This window comes from Mustela nigripes, chromosome 5, assembly GCF_022355385.1.
Source record: "Mustela nigripes isolate SB6536 chromosome 5, MUSNIG.SB6536, whole genome shotgun sequence".
NCBI classification, from domain to species: domain Eukaryota; kingdom Metazoa; phylum Chordata; class Mammalia; order Carnivora; family Mustelidae; genus Mustela; species Mustela nigripes.
Genome location: NC_081561.1, coordinates 86,261,992 through 86,278,124, shown reverse-complemented (window position 1 = coordinate 86,278,124; position 16,133 = coordinate 86,261,992). Strand labels below are relative to the sequence as shown.

The window sequence follows — 16,133 nt, the reverse complement described above, 5'->3', positions numbered from 1 at the left end:
ACTGTAGGGTTATGGAGATCAAAACCGACTGCAAAAATGAAGTCCTTTGTAAACCAAAGCACTCTGCTCGCCTGGGTACCATCTTCCTCCGCACGCTCCGTCTTCCCAGGATGATTTATGCACAGGGGGCCCTTGGACACATCTTGGGACATTGCTGGTAGCCCTGACACTTGGGTCTGGTTGACTTGTCGTGGGGTTTTAAGACCCGCTAGGAGCCTCTGCTTGTAACATTTCTTACAAAGCTTTCTGTCTGAGGCTTCCATTTTTTGGCATCTGTAAAACAAATGTATGATGTGTGCCTTGAGGCCTGTAAGTAAAAAAAAACCACATCCCTCTTATCTCTGTTCTCAGAAGGAGGTCAAGTTACAGGTCCTATGAGAAGGGAACTTCTTGGTTCCTGTTCTTGCTGAGGCTGAGGCTTCAACTGCTAAACCACCCCAGAGGTACACGATGGGGCTAACCAAGGGGTCACCCTGGCAGCCTGTGTGCAAAGCAGGTAACTCCACTGCACTTCAGTGATTTGTGAGCTGAAGAAGCCATTCCTTTGTGGCAGTGAAGGGAGAAGGGGCGGGAAGCCAGAGAGCAGATGAGGAGACGGAGCTGGGAGGGAGTCTTGGTGGTGGCAGAGGCCTGTTTGGGCTGGGGTTCCGAGGACAGTAAGTGGCTGAGAAGGAAGTGGGGCTGGCTGCCTGCATTCTGCTTTGAACCTTTATACTCCTCATTCCCCTCTCTCATGACTTCCTCTCACTGCTTTTTCTGCTTTCGTATGTCATGTTCTCAGCCACTTAAAGATTGTTATTATTTGTTCTCTAGGGAGGGTGAGAGGCAAGCAAACCTTTCTTGCTCCACCTAAAGACTCTGTGTTCTTGCCTGGACAGCTAAGAAGGCTCAGGGGTTACTCATGCCGTGTGTTACCACCTTCAGGTTCTCTGTGGGGAGAGATGGTGGGAAGGGTGCTAACTTGGTCAGAAAATGCAAGCCTTACTGGCTATGTGTTTGAAAGGGGCTCTGTTACCTGCCCCAGGCCCTGGGAACCTGAGATTACACTGTGCTTGGTTCCTTACTTCTCCTTGACCTGGTACAAGGTTCTACACTGGGATGAGGCCTCTTGACCCTGAAGTCAGTCTCAAGATGTAGAAGAAAAAAAAAATCACTCCTATTTCAGTTTTATGAGGGGTTTTAGAAAGTTCTAAGCCAACAACTGATTTTTTGTTGTTGTTGTTATTGTTTTTGTGTTTATTTTTTTTTTCCTACAAAAGGAGATTGAGTTTCAGAGAAAGTACCGTCACATAAGGTTAAGCAGGTTTGTCACTGCTCAATTCTAGGGGATTCCAGTTGCACTGTTGTCATTATAGACTTTTTTGCTTTGTTTTTTCTTTCCCCTGTCGGTAGTACAGTGTCTTGAGGAAAGGATGATTGTCCTTGGTGTGCATGAGGACACTGTGGGGATTAGCAGCTGTGTTGCTCCAGGAAAAAAATTGATTTATTCAGAGAATAATAAGAAGGAAAACATTCCTTACACACTGCCATTCTACTTGCCTGGTTGAAGCCTTTCAAACTATGATTTACTGAGAATTTTCTACATAGGTAGTTATCATCCCTATTTCACACATTGGGAAAATGAGATGCAAAGAGACCAAGCAATTTTCTAAAGGTGGCAGAACAAGTAAATGACAAAACCATAATTTGAACCTAAATAGTCTGGCTCTAGTGCCTACATGCATAATCACCTCAGTTATCAAGACCATATCTTTATTTTAGTAAGGACATTATCAACCCAGAGAAACCTCTGGTGGACTAATTTGAGGAAATATGGATAATCACCTATGATTCCTGCCTTATTCTAAGTTACCCAGAAAACAGAATAGAATAGGCATGTATGGCATGGCTGTATCCCTTACCCTCAACCCCTTACTTTTAGCTCCAGACTTGGTCTTGGTTTGCATGTTTCATAGGTCTGGCCACAGCATCAGAGAATATAGCAGTTTTTCCATTATACTCAGTTTTCTTTTAATGATGGACATAATAGTTACATTTAAACAATTATTTACAATGTACCTTCACATTTATTTATGCCTTTGAACATCATAACAACCTAGGTATGGAAAGCATTATTATACCATTTTATAAACAGGAAACCAAAATTCAGAAAAATTTCCCAAGGGATAGAGGTGGAGATTATTCTCAATCTGGGTGTCCCAGCTCTGAATTCTATGTTCTTTATACTACGTTCTATCAGGATATCTATATTGATGTGTATATGTTACCCAACTCTGTAAGTATTTTAAATTTTCTTTTGATTGAAAACTGTGATTTTGAAAAGCGCTTTGCTGAATACAAGTGAGGATTTCTGTGTGAGTTTTGTCAGGTTTGCTAGGGTAACAAAGATCCAGTCTATGGGGATATATTGAGGACACTGGCTTTGGGGTGACTTGACGTTACTGCCATCGGGACTCTCTAGGAAATGAAATGTCCCACTCTATCTATTCATTGATTTTATGTGCTTATATGATCATTTCCCAAAACTTCAAGACTCATTATTTTATGGACTGGGTAGGACCTTTATGAAATTTCCCCTATTTTCTCTCAAGGCATTTCAGGTTACTCACTAGCCTTTGCATCGACTTTTGTGATTTCATATACAGTGGTCTCAACAGCACAGAAAGAAATTTCCACAGAGGAAGCCCTCAGTAATAGGGCAAACACCTGCAATGCCCAGGCATGCGAGTGACTAAGCCATCAAGGTGTGTTTCAAATCCAGTCTTCAACCAGGAACTTAAAACTCCCTGTAGACTTTCAAATCTGCTAGGTCGGCATCCCCCTCCAGTCTGCTACAGATATGTTCATCAAGGAGCTGGAAGGCACAACACTGGAAAGCACATATGTTCTTAGGAATAAAAAAGCAAATTTTATGACCTTCCCAGTTTAGAAGTGACTTGGTCATTAATTGATCCCCCCCTCTCATCCCTCTCAATTTTATGGAATGCCCTTGTCCGCCTACTTTTGTCTCGCATCTATCCACATATTCCTGAAGAAATAAAAAATGCCATGTAGTCCTTTTATAACTTCATTTCTTCTCTGAGACTTAATTGGGATGCAACTCACTGGTACTCTAATAGAAGGTATCTGAAGAAACTTCCAGAGTATTCAGGAAATGCTGTTTTAGTAACTAAAAAATTATAGTAATGCAGCATTATTTAAGTGTTTTTAGCTTGAAGTGATTTATACTTCATCATAAATATACATTCATCATAAAAAAGCATATTTCTTCTCTGACAAGGATGCCTCTTTGTGACCCACAGTCAATCATTTAAGCTATCTCCCTCCAACTTCCTCCACTACCAAAAGAAAAAAAAAAAAAAGGTGCCAGGCATGTCAATTGATTTTGTGATAAGGAAGGTGACCGAGTTCTTATTTATAATATATCCTGAATATCAAAAGCCATATATATGTACATATATAATATATACACAACAAAATTAGTAACATTTGGTAGCATTTGGTGTAACCTATCAAATTAGTGACCTTGAATTACTATGACTCATCCCCTGTATTATACTCAATAAAGTCATTCTCAAAAATGAAAGTAACATAAAATAAAGCATTGACCCAACATTTTGACCACACAGCAAACTGAAAGAGGACTAAAGGAAAAATGTGGTTTCAGTAGACACAAAATAACCAAAGGGCAATCTTCAGGAAGACATTCTGAGTGCCTCTGAGACTCCACTTTCGCGGACAGCCCCACTTTGCCCAACTTATGCAAGTTCTATGAGGTGAACCAGCTCTCTGCTCAGGCAGGCAGAAAACCCTGAGGAGGTTTGGGTGGGAAATCTTTGGAGGAAAAGAAGCGCCAATGACCAGGAAAGGAATGATTTTAGGAATCGGATATGCTAAGGGGAGGAGCAGATGCCTTGGGGCAAAATGCTTTTTTAAAAATTTTTACTTCTTCAGAACTTACTTGTCATGACGGATGATGATGGATGGTCCCTGAGCTCAGTCATGCTCCTCATGGAACAGGACACATTGTAAAAATGCATCTCAGAAAACATCTTTCTTCAAAAAGCAGCTTTGAACCCTAGAACACATTTAGCATGGTAAGTGAAAATAAACAAAACAAGACGTTCGATAGAAGCCCTGTGACCCACTGTTAAAGGAACCAAAACCCACAAGCACAAGACACGAGTCACTATGAGGCAAACAACAGTTTGTTGGTGAGCTCAGAGGCTATTCTTGGGCAGTTACAGTTGGACCACTGCCCACTGCTGTGACTGACCCAGTGCGCTGAATGCCTGCTCCAGTCATGAATGGGGTAAGCAGGTGGGTGTACACACATGTTTGCTTTTTGCATCAATTCCAACTCCTTCCTCATCTTTTAGGGTAGGAATGAGAAAGAGGCTACGAAGGATTACTGAAACTCTCCCCCCATGCACACGCACACACACACACACATAGAGTAAATTTAGAGAGTCAGCAGGGAAAAAATATTGTAGACTTGTTAAAATCCAAGAGACTTTTGTGTGGAGAAGAATGTTCATTCCCATTTACACTTTGTTGAAAGTTTAATTTATTAATCTTCTGTATTTATTTAAAATTAACTTTTAAAAGCAAGTGGCACTCCTTTAAATATTTACATACTTCTTGTACAAATAATAAAAAATATATAACTCCCTAGGGGCACCTTGGTGGTGCAGTCTGTTAAGTGTCCAACCCTTGGTTTTAGCTCAGGTCCTGATCTCAGGGTCATGAGATCGAGCCCAGCATCAGGCTCCACACTTAGCGTGGAGTCTGCTTGAGATTCTGGCTGTCTCGCCCAGTCTAAAATAAATAGATCTTAAAAAAACATTTAAAAATATAACTCCTTAGGGACGCCTGGGTGGCTCAGTTGGTTAAGCGGCTGCCTTCTGCTCAGGTCATGATCCCAGCTTCCTGGGATCGAGTCCCACATCGGGCTCCTTGCTCGGCAGGGAGCCTGCTTCTCCCTCTGCCTCTAGCCTGCCACTCGGTCTGCCTGTGCTTGCGCTCTGTATCTCTCTCTCTATATATAACAAATAAATAAAAATCTTTAAAAAAATATATATAGCTCCTTAAACTGCTATACATTGATTTTAAACTTAAATGTATCTGAAATCATACATAAAGTATGTCAGATTTCTTTAATAACTCTCTGTAATAGGCTCCATTTTGAACACCCAAGGATTTCAGGTCCTAATTCCTAAAACCTAAATGTTACCTTGTAAGGAAAACGGATCTTTGCTGATTTGATTGAGTGTCTTGATATGGGGAAATTATTATGGATTATCTGACGAGACCTCAATCCAATCACAAGCGTCCTTATGAAAGACAGTGGGAGATCACAGAGACACACAGAAGAGGAGGAACCCATGTGACCACAAAAGCAGAAATTGGAGCAATGTGTTCCTAATGTGGTCCCCCCGTGTCAAGGAATGCTTGCAATCTCTAGAAGGTGGAGGAGGCAGGGGATCGATTTTCTCATAGAGCTCCTGGAGCAACCAAACCTTGATTTTAGACTTCTGCCCTCTTCCAGAGCTATGAGCAAATAAATTTCTTTTGTTTGAAGCTACCAAGCTTGTGGCAGTTTGTCATGCAGACACGGGAAATTAATATGTTATTAAACACATTAAGAAGCAAACAAAACAACATAAAGTGTCACTGTGATTACAAAACCCTTCAAAAATCTTCTCAATTATTCTTGATTAAAAAGTGCAATAGATTTTACTTTGCTTCTTAATTTTTTCTTTTTAGGCTTTCCCTAAGTCTACCTACCTAGGTTTTTTAGCAATTATACTGTCCCAAGTATAAAGATTTTCAGATCAGCTGAATCTTCCTTAACTTGGGTGGGTTATTGGACCTGGTTGTACAGGCCAAGATGATTCAAACCTGAGCCACTATTCAGACTGAGGCTTTTCTGTGATAGTGCTCTCTGGTTTCATCACAGGATTTTACTCACCTTTCCTACTACATTTAGTTTTTTGGTTTTTGCTTTTGCAACTTGAGGCCTTTAAGATCTTATGGCCTATGACTGTAACATAGTGACCTCATCTGTAGAATAATTATATATGTCTTACTGCTAGTTAATTATACCAGTAAGGAAAATATAGCAGAATCATTTTCTTGGATGGTCAATTAGCTCTCTTTTTAATGATCTTAGAATGCCCTTCTTGAGATAGATTCTGAACTGATTTTTATACATGCCTCCTTGCTCTCAACTGTTTCTGCTTAGTGGTTATATAAGACCAGAGGCAGTGAATGGCTCTTCCTGTCACTAATACAACTCCTGGCCTCCCTGGACAATGTGCTCACCCACAGTTGTCTCCTTCTGGTCCTCACTGCACTTCTATGAAGTCACTAAAGGTGTAAGCATGTTCCACCACAAACAAGAGTGAGGGCATTGGGTCTATGACAGGAGGGCTTTCCACCCTCCTCATCCTGGTGTGTTGACTCTGCTTGTGTCCCTTGCTTCATGAATCATAGATGTCACGCTCCAGATGTTGTTCAGGAGGAATTGTAAAGATGGACAACTGCCCTTGTGGCTACCCATCCATCCATGAAGGAAAAGCTTTCCCAGAATGTGCTCCCTCAACAAAACCTTCCACGTTTCCTCTCGAGGGCCGAAAACAAGTCATAGGAACTCCTGGTGTCAGAGGAGACTGGGGGCAGGTGTTTAGAATTTCTAGTCTCTACTAGAGTGAGGCAAACAAGGGGGAAGTGTTGGGAAGGGTGATTGATTAACCAGCCTCTCACCTGCCACACAAATTCTGTGTGCACATTTGCTTTATGCTTCTCTCTATAGATAGACCTCCTTTTTCTGCTTCACCATATATATATATATATATATATATATATATGTGTGTGTGTGTGTGTGTGTGTGTGTGTTTGTGTGTGTGTGTGTGTGTGTGTGTGTGTGGCTAAAAATGTCTACGTTAGCTCTAGAGAACCTCCCAACCCAGGGGCCTCTTTCTCAATTTCTCAATTTCTTCTACAAGATTCACTATCCTCTTGGGCTCTGCCTTGGAAAGTGTTATTGGAAGTCTCTTAAACATGTCTTTACCATTCTCCATGTAAAGCTTGACCATAGGAGAGACCAAATTTCACCATCAGCTATCTTATTTGTATGAAGTATCCTGTCTTATTCTCTCTGAATCTCCTCCACTGGCTGTTCACTGGTAAATCTTCATTTCCTTTTTGGGTAAAAAGGGAGATCAATCGACTGTCATTCCTACTATTCTGTGAAAGTTAGTGCAAATTCCAAATATGGTTCTTGATCACTGAAGTTTAGCTCTTAGAATTCTTTGGAACCCATTGATTTCTCTCAACAAATCTGGTACTTACAAATAAAAAGTCCTTTGGCTTTCAGATGGTTGTGCCTATTCTTCATTAAAGAAACACAGTTGCAATTTTTACAGACATCTTTCTTTTAGGCTGGTTGTTTTCCCTGACAGCAGCTCATATGGAAAGTAGCATTGCTATTTGAAAAGTATGGGAAAGTGTAGGATAAAAGCAACCAAGAGCACACAGGTCAATGCAAAACACTGTTCTCCCATTCACACACTCAGTCACATTACCTTACATGTGTTTCATGTATGCTAACCTCTTCTATCTGCATAAATAAGGAGGTCCCCGATGGCAGCATGGGGATCTTACCAGAACAGAATTGACGAATTTCCCTTAAATCAGTTTATCATTATCAATGCCAGGCCAGCTTGGATATCATTAGATGTGTCAAGAAAAATAAAACTCTGAGGGACCTCTCTCTCTTTCTATTCTTTCTGGAAGAAAGGATTTTAACTATACCATCACAAGATGTGAACCTGTAAAGCAACCTTTTATCTAGAATCAAGGACTATGTGCTATAAGGGTTTTGTTGATTTGAAAACCATGGTTCTGATATTGCAACTGAAACATCATTTGTTTCTATCAGGTTTTGCTGACCACAGAGAACTTATAGTTTTTACTGATCCAATCCTTGTGTATCAATAAAAGTAGTTTAAGGGGTACCTGGGTGGCTCATTTGGTTAAGTGTCTGCCTTAAGTCTGGGTCATGATCCTAGGGTCTTCAGATCGAATCCTGCATCAGGCTCCCTGTTCAGTGGGGAGTTTGCTTCTGTCTTTTCACCCCCACTTGCGTCCGCTCTCTCTCTCTCTCTCTCTCTAGCTTAAATAAATATATAAAGTCTTATAAAAAATATAACTTATCAGCCATTTAAATAAAAGATTTCAAGATCTACTTTCATGAAAACAGCAAGTATCACTTGTTATTAGTATTAATTTTTTTTTCTATTTGGTAAAACCGAATTTGACATTTTACATCATGCAAGTCTCCATTACAGTTTATAGAAATATTCTCTCCCGGGAGTAGTCCTAATCTCCAGACTGTATGTCCAGCTGTCCACTTGGCATCTCCACTTGCATGTCGGACCATCTTGACACCAACCATTCTAATCCTCCTCTTTATCATCATAGTAATAGGACTACCATTCTGCCTGTGGCTCAAGTCTAATAGTTAGGAATCAGTCCTGATCTCTTTAGCTCCCTTATATCCATTCTTTGGGAAGTCCTGTTAGCTCTAACTCCAAAATATATCCTCAATCCAACCACATATCACCCATTCTACTGCTAACAGGCTAGGCCCAGAAGCTACTGTGCCTTAGCAGAACTGTTCCAGCAGTCTCCTAATTGGTCTGCTTAGTTTCATACTCTCTCCACCCATGGATCCTCCCCTTCTTTTTTCATAATCACACAGAATGCTTTTTTAATTAATTTAAAATCTTGTTTAAAAGATTTTATTTATTTGTTTGACATAGAGAGAAAGAGGCAGAGAGACAGGCAGAGAGAGGTGGGGAAGCAGGCTCCCTGCTGAGCAGAGAGCCCAATATGGGGCCCGAGACCACGACCCGAACCAAAGGCAGAGGCTTTAACCCACTGAGCCACCCAGGCGCCCCCAGAATGCTCTTTTTAAAGATTGTATTTAATCATATCACTCCCTCATTTAAATCTCTCTCATAATCTCCCATTGCAATTAAAATAGAATCTAAATTCTGTTGGAGCCCAAGGGCTTCCCTGAGCTGGTCCCACCAATGCCTTGGACCTAATCTTATACCCCTCTTCCCATCACTCACGGCCTTCTCTTTGTCTATGGAAAATGCACAATTTGTTCTAGTTTCATAGTGCTCCCTTTTCTTTGTCATTTCCTTTGGTTAGAATGCTCTGTCCAAAGATCTCGGCCTACTCTAGCTTCCTTTATCATCATCCAAGACTCAGAGACAATGCCACCTCTTCAGAATACCCTTCCTGACTACTTAGCTACAGTGACTAGCCTTTGCTGCAAGGCACTCTCTACACTTTGACTATTTTTAATAGGAAATATCACTACCTGAATCTCTCCTTATCTCTTCTTCCTAACTCCCTCCCTGTCTTCTCTCTTTACTTCTTCTTTTCCTACTTGTTTTTTGGCTATTTGCCCTATCACAGCATAAAGGTCACTAAGATAAAGATTTCTCTGATTTCCCACCATAATCCTAGCCCCTAGAATAGTTCCTGATTCATTGTAGGTGCTCAATTAATAAATGCCACTTATTGAGTGGCTTCTGTATACTGGGCACTGTAGTAGGTTCATTAGATATTTATGCCTATTTCTCAAAACAAGCTTTTGAAGATTTAAGTGTACATAACTTAAAGCACAGAAAGGTTATGTGACATAGCTAATTAATGTTAAACTAAGCTGAATCCAGAAGATTGATTTCAAAATCCATGGGTTTTTAATGTTTGTTTGTTTTTATTCAATATTGCTTCACTCTACTTGATTTTCAGGCTCTGCATTTGTGATCAAGCATCACTGTGTTTGTTTTTCATATTTGATTTTGCCAAAAATTGCCTTTTTACAGTTATTGATATCTAGTGTCATTTTTGCTAAGATTGATATTAAAAAGCTCACTCAGCTTTTAGATTATTTTCCTTCATAGGTATAAGGCAATTTTTAATCAAATATAATGAAGCTGATGTGAATTAGTATCATGGAAATGAGTTTTTTCTGAGACCTTAGTAGATACTGATAGTGGTAATTCATAGTTTTTTCTTCCTTAATCGATTTCTTTGCGGCTGGCTCTTTTACTGTCATTACATCAGCTTGTATGTTTGCTTCCCCCTTACTCCATGTAGCTTTTAATTTTCTATTTCAGTTTACACAGAACATCAATTTATAGACCTCAGATCCTTTTTTAAAATGGGTGTGGGTAGTGAGAGGGGGCGGAAGTATAAACCAAAATAAATGCATGCATTTGGAAAAGTCCTTGCAATTCACTGACGTCATTCTGTACATCTTAAAGCTGAACAATGAGAGTGGGAGAAGCTTGTGATGAGTCAGGAGGACAGCAAGCCCTGGGCTGACTGCATGGAGGGCAAATATTCCTGATTTGGGTTTCACGTCCTGGCTGTATTTTTATACCTTTCATGGTGGAGCAAATCCAGACGCTAGTGGGAATTACCCAAGATCCATGGCAAAAAGTGCAGATGTATGTCCATCGGCCTTCCCCCATCACTCTCTTTGCCTTCAGATACCAACAGACTCCCCAGAATCTTCTCAGTTTACCCATCCCTGTCATAAGCTGGTGGATGATACCTGGGAATCCAGGCTCCCAGCTACTCCCAGGTGCCTGAATTAGTTGTTGTATCTCTTAGGGGTCAAGGGGACCAGAGAATAGAGAAAGAGGAAATATGGAAGACCTAAGACTTACTCATTAGTTTGAAAAAAACCTAGGAGACCACACCATGGGCTCCTGAAATAGCCCCTACTACAACTTCCTTATCTTACAACGGATCCTGTCCCTTTGCCATTCTTCTGTCTTTATGGTCAGCCTCTTGGCACCAGCTCACATTCTCCTTTACCTGTGCTTCCTGAGTACTACCTTTGTCCTTCTACCGTCTACCTCTTACCTTCTCAGGTAGTACCTGAGTACTACCTTCTGTGTAGTACCTTTGTCCTGCCTCATCTCACTCACACATCAACCTGCCCTGACCCTCTAAGGTTCCTGTTGCTCAGGGGCTGAATATCTCTGGCCTTGTCTTCTTCTGTGAGGGCATGAAAAGAGATCAGTCTGCCCATCTGCACTTTTTCACTGAAATCCACCTTCCCTTTTATACATGCCATTCCTATCCTGACCATTTGGCTTTAAAAAGATAAAAATTAGTTCTCTAACATCAACAGTGCTCATGCACCCCCCAGTCAGCAAATGTTAGAGATCTGCTGAGATTTTAGTGTCTGTCGCCAAGAAATTTTATTTCATGCATAATGTATTGTGCAAAAAGAAAGTGGGTGTTCCTGCACCTGCACTTTACAGTTTCGGAGCCTCAAGAAGTTACAGTTTACCTGTACTTGTTGATGCTCAGTCCACACTGAAAGAAAGTCTGCACCATTCAAAATTGCTCCCAACCATAAAATTCTGCTTAAAGATGTTTTTCTTTTTTAATTGAGGTAGTTAGGTCACATAATAATCTTACAAAAATGTTTAATAACTTTTGTTATGATTTATTAAAAGTAAAGTTTAATATGCATTAATCTGCTCATTAATCTCCAAGTTTAGGTGAATAATTACCATCTCTATGCACTAACTTGAAATTTTATAATTTTTTAGTTCCAAAAGGAGAAAAATAAACCAAGTTGTTAGAAAGTTAAGGGTAATGTAAACTTCACCCCAATTAAATTATTTTCAGTATTTCTAGACGTTTTAGGTGACAGACTTTTAAAAAAATAAATGTTACAAAAGTATAGTTTTATATTTCATAAATCTTAACATTCTTATAGTATAATAATATTATCAATATTGGGTGATTGGAAGCAACATATTTGTTATGTAAAACAAGACTGTATTTCTCAGAGTAATTTCTTTATTGAACATAAATATAATTTTTCCCCAACAATTCCAGAGCATATTCTGGCAGGTTAGCCTGCTTTTTGTCATACTCTTATGAGTATTTTCCAAGGACAGTAAATATACCTTGAAAACATGATTTGTGATGACTATTTGCTATTTGATTAAATGCTGTTCCATAATTTTATTGCTGTCTCATGAGATTTTGGTTGGTTCTTATTTTTTCACATTTAAAAATTAGCATTATGGTTTCTCGATTTATTGAGAAAAACTTGTTTTTCCCTGACCTGGAAGGGTAACAATCAAGTTAAGGCTAAGTTTAAATATCTGCTGCTGGATGCTTCAGTCCTTCGGTATTTGTCTTGTGGATGGCATGAGGAGTTTTTGGCTTTAAGTTTCCTGACAGCTTTGGTCTACTGCTTCTTTTCTTCCTGACTGATACTCTGACGACCTGACCACAACTGGGCCAGGATAGATAAGAAACAGGCCCAGTTAGGCTCCAAGTGGCCAAGACCAAGCTGGAGGTGAGGTTCAGCCTGTCTTCTTGGGGCTGAGTATCTCTGGCCTTGTCTTCTTCTGTGAGGGCATGAAAAGAGATCAGTCTGCCCAGAAGCTCTGGACCTTCTTTTCCCATTGGATAGCTGGCTTCCCACTTCTTCCTTAGATCAGTCCTCATCTGATACTATAGTGTGATGGCTTCGTTTCTTTTACTTCTAGTAGCTGCATAGACAAATCTGATATTGTGATTTACAATAAGATGTAGATGTTTGGTCTTTGACCCCATTCCAGGCAAGGAGCTCCTAAAACCCCTGGAATTTTTTAAGTGGTAAGAGAAATAGAGTTGTCTTTTGTTATGTTAATGAGGGGGCTGGTTGTCTGGAGACAACCAAGTAATTAGAAGGGTGGAACACAGTCCTACTGGCCCTGACTTACAGGGAGGGGAAAGGGGCTTGAAATTGAGCTCAGTCACCAATGGCCAATAATTTACTCAACCATGCCTATGTAATGAAGCCTCCATAAAAATTCAGAAGGACATGGCTCAGAGACCTTCAGTGCTGGTGAACACATGGAGATTTGCGGAGAGCGGTACACCTGGAGAGTTCATGGAAGCTCACAACCTTCCCGCATACCTTGCCCTATGCATCTCTTCCATCTGTCTGTTCCTGAGTTACACTGTTTTATAATAAGCCAGTAGTCTAGTAAGTAAAATGTTTCTGAATTCTGTGAACTGCTCTTGCAAAGTAATTGAACTCAAGGATGAGGCTGTTAAAATCTCCAATCAATGGCCATTTGGGCTAAAACACATATGACAAGCTGGCTGGCAGTTGGCATTTGAGTGGGCGAAGGGCAAGATCTTGTAGAACCCAACCTTTAACTTGTGCGATCTGACATCATCTCCCGGTAGACAGTATGAGACTTGAGTGGGATTGTAGGACACCTACTTGGTGTCAGAGAATTATTTGGTGGTAGGGGGAAGAAACCCACACACTTTAATTAGTGGGAATCAGAGTCTTAACAACCTAGACTTGTTTCAATACTACAGTCCATGTTGGGCTTTTACATTCCATCCCCAGAACCAGATCCTGACCTGGTAGCTGGGTCCTGCTTTCTGCCAAGGAGATCCTTAATACCCACAAGCCCTGTCTGCCTCCCAGACCTGGAGGGCTGTTCCTTCACACACTGTAATTGACTCCTGGATGCTAAACTCAATGTTTTTGGTTTTTTCTCCTAATGTCCTTTTTTTGAAAAGCAGAGCTCTCTTCCAATGTCTGCAACTGCATCCTTTCTCTAAGTGCTTGTCCCACGCGGGTGACGAGGATCAGCTTCTCCTGTGAGTCATCACCCCCTTCTGATCCTGGCTCCTCTTTACTCTGTTGGCCTGTGACTCTGCCTCTCTGTGCCTCTTCTGCATCTTTATGTGGAGATAATAGTCCTTACCTCATAGAGTTGTGAGATGTAATAAATTAACGTGTGCAAAGAGCTTAGAATGCTGCCACAGAAGTGTTTAATACATCTTAGCTTTATTATCTTGGAAAATTTCTCCCCAAGCTCTGTTAGCACCAGTGATGAAATTCAGGCTGCTCTTTCCTCGGAGTCCCTACTGCAGGGATGGACATAGGCAGGTGGGAGAAAGGTCTCGGGCTGTGGCTGCTTCTTTGTCTAGGACACTGCAAATGGCCTAACAGTCCTCCTGCCAAATTCAGAGCCAGTGGTCAATTGAGCTTCCCTTTTATCTTATTTGAAGCAACTTAATAAAAAGAAATACTCAGAAATACTTCTGAACTGTACACAATGGGACTGTAATGGGTATTTGCTAAAGGGAAAATTCCGCGTGTACAAAGGGCTTGCTTTGAGCTGTATCTCTTTAGTTGCACGTTCCAAACTCAATGTGAGGTAAGAGGAGGCTGGAAAAACTATGTCAAAATTCAGTATATTATGTAAGTCTCAAGAGGTGGACCACAGAAAAAGGAATGCTGACAAGTTCATAGAAACAGAGTAGAATGGTGGTTGCCAGGGTCTGGGGAGGGAGGAGAAGTGGAGGTAAATGGAGAGATATTGGTCAAAGGGTAACAACTTTTAGTTTTAAGATGATTAAGTTCTGGGGTTAAATAACCTCTGTGGTGACTATAGTTAGCAATACTGTAGTGTAAATACCTAAAAATTTGCTAAGAGAGGGCTTAAATGTTCTCACCACACAGAAAAAAAAAATGTAACACTGTGAGATGAAGGATGTATTAATCTTACTGTGGTCATCAGTCGGCAACATTTATGTGTATTATATCAGAATACTGACTACTTGCTCTTATACATTATATGTCAGTTATATCCCACTAAAGCTGGGGGAGAAAAAGGCATGCTGGGAATCCTTCACAGGTGGGCCAGCAACTTGTGATCAAATTTCCAAATTTATTGGTGGCAAAATCAGTTTACTTCTGCAATGTCAGTTAATGAGCACACTGAACCAAGCCCGGTCGATGATGTTGAGGAGAGCAGGTGAATGTGTTGTAAGAGGTCAGAGTCATAGCTGAAGATGATGCACTGAAAACTAGGATGGCCTCTTTTCTGAGACATGTGAAAATTTGTCTTATGACCCTGGAGGAAGTTATCAGCAGGGCAGTGTACTGTTATCTTCACAGTCACATCTCCATATTGAAAGAGGACAAAAAGAACAAGAAGGGATGGTTTTAATAGAGACACTATGCTGAGTGTCAGCTGGTTCCGTAGTAATCGTTTCTGACTTGTTTCACTTTCTTTCGAGCCTATGAGTCCTTCATATGTGTGCCTAAAATTCTTGTGCTGAATGAGAAAAAAATAATAATAAGGTTGTCACTGGAAGATTCTAAAAATGGACAGGAAAGATCTTTCAAGATCAAGGCATATGAAGCCTGATTAGAAGTCCCACAATGCAGGTGACCAGCGTTGGAAATGACAAGGAAGCGTGTCAAGTGGAAAAAATAACTGGTTAATTCCAATCTTCCCTTTGTGCCAGGTCTGAGGCATCACCAGAAATAGCAGCAGTGGGTCCTGGAAGCTGTGGCTGTCATTCGAATGGGACATAAACACGGGCGGAAGCAGGGATGAGGCGGCCGGTTATGCCTCATCCCTTCCAGCGCCCCCCCTTACGCACACAGGAAGTCACAGCCAGGACTGTCATCTCTTCGGACAAAGGATGATGATGTAAAAAGAGCCCGAAATGTAAAGATGGCAAATACTCACCCTTACGTCATGGAAACTGCCTGCCTGACCCTTAATCATGTTCATTCTTTTGAACCTGAACATCTCATTCTGTAATTTCCTTGGTCGTATATCCCCTTCTATTCCCTGGGAATGAGACACGCTTTCTTTTTCCCCAGCTTGGCCCTGGAAGAGTTATTTTAGAAGGCTCCTAAATCCAGTTTAAACGTGAAAAAAGGGAAGGTCTTTGAAAGAGATATTTTTGTTTGGTGTCCTTTCTTTCCTTTCTTACAAAAATAAAAGGCTTCAAGGTAAGCTAAACAATGGACTTAAATGTTGCTTTGTTCTGATAATATAAAAGTTGGCTCCTCTTGTGTCCTCACTTCCGTGTTGATGTTTGCATATGCAACACATTAAAATTGTTGGTCTTTGTTAGCTATTCTTATGCATAATTTCTTCAACCGCTTTTTTAAAACTTGATTTTCTCTTACATTTGGAACATAATTCACTAACACCAAATAAATTAATAATAAATGGAAGGTTTTGAAGCTTTCTTCGTAAATATCATTA

The 16,133-nt window shown here is 40.6% G+C and overlaps 1 long non-coding RNA gene across 1 annotated transcript; it reads left to right on the top strand.

Moving 5' to 3' along the window:
• The first annotated feature begins 407 nt into the window (after positions 1-407).
• LOC132017390 (uncharacterized) lies at positions 408-15,929 on the top strand. Its single transcript, XR_009404254.1, has 3 exons — positions 408-496; positions 3,955-4,097; positions 15,379-15,929. It is a non-coding gene; the product is annotated as an uncharacterized LOC132017390 (long non-coding RNA).
• The last annotated feature ends 204 nt before the right edge of the window (positions 15,930-16,133 follow it).